The sequence below is a fragment of the Mytilus trossulus genome, chromosome 4, assembly GCF_036588685.1.
Source record: "Mytilus trossulus isolate FHL-02 chromosome 4, PNRI_Mtr1.1.1.hap1, whole genome shotgun sequence".
NCBI classification, from domain to species: Eukaryota; Metazoa; Mollusca; class Bivalvia; order Mytilida; family Mytilidae; genus Mytilus; species Mytilus trossulus.
Genome location: NC_086376.1, coordinates 71,168,410 through 71,174,516, shown reverse-complemented (window position 1 = coordinate 71,174,516; position 6,107 = coordinate 71,168,410).

Here is a 6,107-nt window from a genome sequence, read left to right as displayed (position 1 = left end):
ATGAAACATTGCATAATGATTATTTCCATTAGATCTGGGTATAGAACAATTGTGTATAGGCTATGAGCATTGAATAAAGATGTGGTGATCATCATCTTTGAATTGAATAAAAGTTACTCTTTATAAATTTAGTGCATCTGAAAAACAAGGGATATGATATCCATTATATATTGAGTGAAAATTCTAATTTTTATCAAATTAATCTTACTATAACAGTTTTCCATAATAATGTACACACACATAAGTTTTACTAATTTCATTCCTTAAATCATACATTTACTTACCATTCATTTTCAATGGAGCAATTCTGTTGTGTTTTTTCTGGGTTTTTTTTCAAAAGATTTAATTATCATTTTTATGACTGATATTAAAAAATTCGCACCTTCAGATTACATTTTTCCATAGCTTCATATGATATGCATTGTATTTCCTATAACTCTTCTTTTTAGAGAGTTCACAATTAGGAAATTAATGGTTGAAACCTGTGTTGATACAATCAAGCTACTCAAGAATTCTCTGTTTCAGAATCTTATGGATTGTGGATTATTTTATTGTGAATTTTTGTGGTTATTTGTCATTCCTTGAACTACCTTAATTATTGCATGTCACAAGAATATGTACTATGCAATTAAAATAATAATTATATATATGTAGGCTATACATATAAGTTGTTATTCAGAAATCCATTATGTTTTTTTATAGTTTTACTATTTTTTATTTGCAAAGACTCAATTTAATTTGTTAATACTTTTGAATTTATTGTATGATTATTTTGCTATTTATATAGAATAGATATAAGTTTTTAATAAAATTGGAATTAAAAAATTATTTGTTGATTGTTATTTCAAATACTATAGATTAATACAGTTTATAAAGAACTTTTTCCTCCTCTTGTGTTATTTGTAACTTCTGCTACCAATATGATTAATGAGGTAATTTTTTGGGGGAAGGCTTTCATTTATTTTTATGCGGCTTTTATGGGCCTTATGTTTTTTCGGTCTGTGCGTCTGTTCATTCGTCTGTTCATTCGTTGGCCCATCTGTCTGTACCTCTTCAAATTAAAGTTTTTGGTCAAGGCAGTTTTGATGAAGTACAAGTCCAATAAACTTGAAACTTAGTATACATGTTCACCATGATATGATTCTACTACTTTTAATGCAAAAGTAGAGTTTGGACCCCAATTTCATTGTCCACAGAAAGAAAAATGAAAGTGTGAGTGGGGCATCCATGTACTATGGACACATTGTTGTTTAATATATTTTTTATACGACCGCAAAATTTGAAAAAATTTTCGTCGTATATTGCTATCACGTTTGCGTCGTCGTCATCGTCGTCGTCCGAATACTTTTAGTTTTCGCACTCTAACTTTAGTAAAAGTGAATAGAAATCTATGAAATAGTAACACAAGGTTTATGACCACAAACGAAAGGTTGGTATTGATTTTGGGAGTTTTGGTCCCAACAATTTAGGAATTAGGGGCCAAAAAGGGCCCAAATAAGCATTTTCTTGGTTTTCGCACTATAACTGTAGTTTAAGTTAATAGAAATCTATGAAATTTTGACATAAGGTTTCTGACGACAAAAGAAAGGTTGGGATTCATTTTGGGAGTTTTGGTTTCAACATTTTAGGAATTAGAGGCCAAAAAAGGGCCCAAATAAGCATTATTCTTGGTTTTCGCACAATAACTTTAGTTAAAGTAAATAGAAATCAATGAAATTTAAACACAATGTTTATGACCACAAAAGGAAGGTTGGTATTGATTTTGGGAGTTTCGGTCCCAACAGTTTAGGAATTAGGGGCCAAAAAGGGACCCAAAAAAGCATTTTTCTTGGTTTTCGCACCATAACGTTAGTATAAGTAAATAGAAATCTATGAAATTTAAACACAAGATTTATGACCATAAAAGAAAGGTTGGTATTGATATTTCGGAGTTTTGGTCCCAACAGTTTAGGAATAAGGGGCCCAAAGGGTCCAAAATTAAACTTTGTTTGATTTCATCAAAATTGAATAATTGGGGTTCTTTGATATGCTGAATCTAACTGTGTATGTAGATTCTTAACTTTTGGTCCTGTTTTCAAATTGGTCTACATTAAGGTCCAAAGGGTCCAAAATTAAACTTAGTTTGATTTTGACAAAAAAAGAATCGGTTGGGTTCTTTGATATGCTGAATCTAAAAATGTACTTAGATTCTTGATTATTGGCCCAGTTTTCAAGTTGGTCCAAAATTAAACTTTGTTTGATTTCATCAAAAATTGAATAAATGGGGTTCTTTGATATGCCAAATCTAACTGTGTATGTAGATTCTTCATTTTTGGTCTTGTTTTCAAATTGGTCTACATTTAAGTCCAAAGGGTCCAAAATTAAACTTAGTTTGATTTTAACAAAAATTGAAATCTTGGAGTTCTTTGATATGCTGAATCCAAATATGTACTTAGATTTTTGATTATGGGCCCAGTTTTCAAGTTGGTCCAAATCAGGATCTAAAATTATTATATTAAGTATTGTGCAATAGCAAGTCTTTTCAATTGCACAGTATTGCGCAATGGCAAGAAATATCTAATTACACAATATTGTGAAATAGCAATTTTTTTTTTAATTAAAGTTATCTTTCTTTGTCCAGAATAGTAAGCAAGAAATATCTAAATGCACAATATTGTGCAATTGCAAGAATTTTTTTTAATTGGAGTTATCTGTCTTTGTCCAGAATCAACTTAAATCTTTGTTATATACAATATACAATGTAGAAGGGTCTAAAAACAGCACAAACAACATTTTCCAAAAGACCAAAAAAATATATTCACTTTTTACTACCAACTGATAAATTGAAATAATCTTTACCATTCAGTGATAACAAGCAGTTTTTTTACATCTTAATATTTTATGATGTATTTAAATGAGTAGTTATTATTGCAAACTCCATTAGAAATTTTAATTGAGATTAGTTTTGGAATAAGGGAAAGGGGGATGTGATTAAAAAAATTGGGTTCAATTTTCTCATTTGAAATTTCATAAATAAAAAGAAAATTTCTTCAAACATTTTTTTGAGAGGATTAATATTCAACAGCATAGTGAATTGCTGTAAGAGAAAACAAAAATTTTAAGTTCATTAGAACACATTCATTCTGTGTCAGAAACCTATGCTGTGCCAACTATTTAATCACAATCCAAATTTAGAGCTGAATCCAGCTTGAATGTTGTGTCCATACTTGCCCAAACCGTTCAGGGTTCAACCTCTGCGGTCGTATAAAGCTACGCCCTGCGGAGCATCTGTTATAAATTACTATTTATTTTGTTTATTTGATTTGTCAATGATCAAGATAATATTGTTGTCTAGAGTGACAGTTATCCAACCAATAGCTGATATTACATAGCCTTCTTCTATGCTTTTCAGAATTTTGCTTTTAATTTCCTAGCTTAAGTTAGAGGTCATCCTGCTGGTATCTGCATTGTTCATGCTTTTTATTGTTACAGTACATTTATGACATAAGGTACAGAAAAGCAAAGTGGTCCACATAAGTCTGGGTAAGCCCATTCTCATTCTGTGTCGGTATCTTGACGATGTGGTTTTTTTTTTGGTATTAAATGTACCATTTTTTGAAGGAGTTAGGTATTATTTGATGATGTGACCTTGAACTAAGGTTTTATTTCATGATGTGACCTTGAACTAACAATATTATTCCTGTTACCCTTTTAATTTAAGTATAATGCTTTATATGTTCATGTTCTAAAGAACATAATAACTCATATTTATTTAAAGTTTAGGTATTAAAGTTACTTTAAAAACGCAATTTGGTATTCAACTGTATTAGGAATAACCCTACTTCCTCAGTCATTGTTCATTGACTTTGAAATTTGCATAAGTTAAATACTTTGTCAAGGTTTTATTTTGAAGGAACCACTTCTGACTAGTCCATGAAATTTTGGTATGCAGGTGAATTGGCATATATCAGTGAGACTAGTGTGTCTTTCAATTATGGTTAACTGTCTGAATGTTTTACATAGTTGGAACAGAGACCCCAGTATTCTCCCTTTCCTTAATTCCATTATAACTGATGAGCAGATCAATATTTAAATGCAAAATTTTCATTTCCCACACTTTCAGGTATAGCCCCATTCACGTCTTCTGGGATAATTTAACAGAACATAACTGTTTTGGTCATGAGTAGGGTCATTTTATTCACTTGCTAAATCAAACTAGAGGCTCTAAATAGCCTGTGTCGCTCACATTGGTTTATGTGCCTATCAAAAACGAATAAAAGTACACAAAATTTACAAAATTTATGAAAATTGTTGAAAATTTATACTATAAAGGGCAATAACTCCTTAAGGGGTTAATTGACCATTCTGATAATGTTGACTTATTTGTAGATCTTACTTTGTTGTACATCATTGCTGTTTCACAGTTTATCTCTATCTATAATAATATTCAAGATAATAACAATAAGCTGTGAAATTTTCTGAAAATAACCAATTCCTGGGCAACAACCCAACAATGGGTTGCTTGATTGGTCTGAAATTTCAGGACAGATAGACTTTGACTAAACGAAAAAATGTATTGTAGTCAGATTTGCTTTAAATGCTTTGGTTTTTGAGATTTTATCCAAAAACTGCATTTTACCCTATGTACTAATTTTAGCCATGTCGGCCATTTTGGTTTGAAGGCAGGGTCATCAGATGCATTTTTTAAACTGGATACCCTTATGATGATTGTGGACAAGTTTGGATAAATTTGGCTCAGTTGTTTCAGAGAACAAAATTTTTGTACAAGATAACAAGATAATAAGATAATAACAAAAAACTGCAAAATTTCCTTAAAACTACAAATTCGTAGGCAGCAACCCAACAACAGGTTGTCCGATTCATCTAAAAATTTCAGGGCAGATAAATCTTGAACTGATAAACAATTTCACCACTGTTTTATTTGCTCTTAATGCTTTGGTTTCAGAGATATAAGCCAAAATCTACATTTTACCCTTATTTTCTATTTTTAGCCATGGTGGCCATCTTGGTTGGTTTGCCAGGTCACCGGACCCATTTTTAAAACTATATACCCAATGATGATTGTGGCCAAGTTTAGTTGGATTTGGCCCAACAGTTTCAGAGGAGGAGATTTTAGTACAAAATAACAAAAATTTACTATAAAGGGCAATAACTCCTTAACAGGTCAACTGACCATTTTGGTCATGTAGACTTTTTTGTAGATCTTACTTTGCTGAACATTATTGCTGTTTACAGTTTATCTTTAGCTATAATAATATTCACGATAATAACCAAACACTGCAAAATTTCCTTAAAATTACAAATTCTGGGGCAGCTTATCCAATTCATCTGAAAATTTCAGGGCAGATAGATCTTGACCTGATAAACAATTTTACCCCATGTCAGATTTGCTCTAAATGCTTTGGATTCAGAGATATAAGCCAAAATCTACATTTCAACCCTATGTTCTATTTTTAAGCATGGCGGCCATTTTGGTTGGTTGGCCGGGTCACCGGGCACATATTTTAAACTAGATACACCAATGATGATTGTCGCCAAGTTTGGTTAAATTTGACCCAGCAGTTCCGAGGAGAAGATTTTTGTAAAAGTTAACAGACGACGCTGGATGACGATGGACGTTAAGTGATGAGAAAAGCTCACCTGGCATATTTAACCAACTTTGTAAACAAAATTTTTCAAGAAAATATCAAAGATGCCCAATAATTGTTAAAAAAAAGTCAAAGTGTCATGACACTTAATGGCTTCATGGTGCCATGAAATATGATTAAAATTAAATAAATATACATATTTCAAGTATATTGACACATTTCCTAAACTTAAATATGAAAATATGTATTAAAAGTAAAGATTTATAGATATTTATCTTATTTCAAACAATTGTCAAAAAAATATTTGTGACTTTGTCCTACCAAATTTCTGACTTTATGTCCTGTGAGTTTTTGTCCTGTGACTTTCTGTCCATTTACCAATGAGTATGTGAAAAAGCAGATGAAAAAATATTTTAAAGATCCGTATACTATTTTTGTGGATTATACAGTCATTAAATGGAATTTCAAATCTCTTGGAGTGTATGCTTTTTTTTGTCGACCTCGAGTACTGCTAAGTGC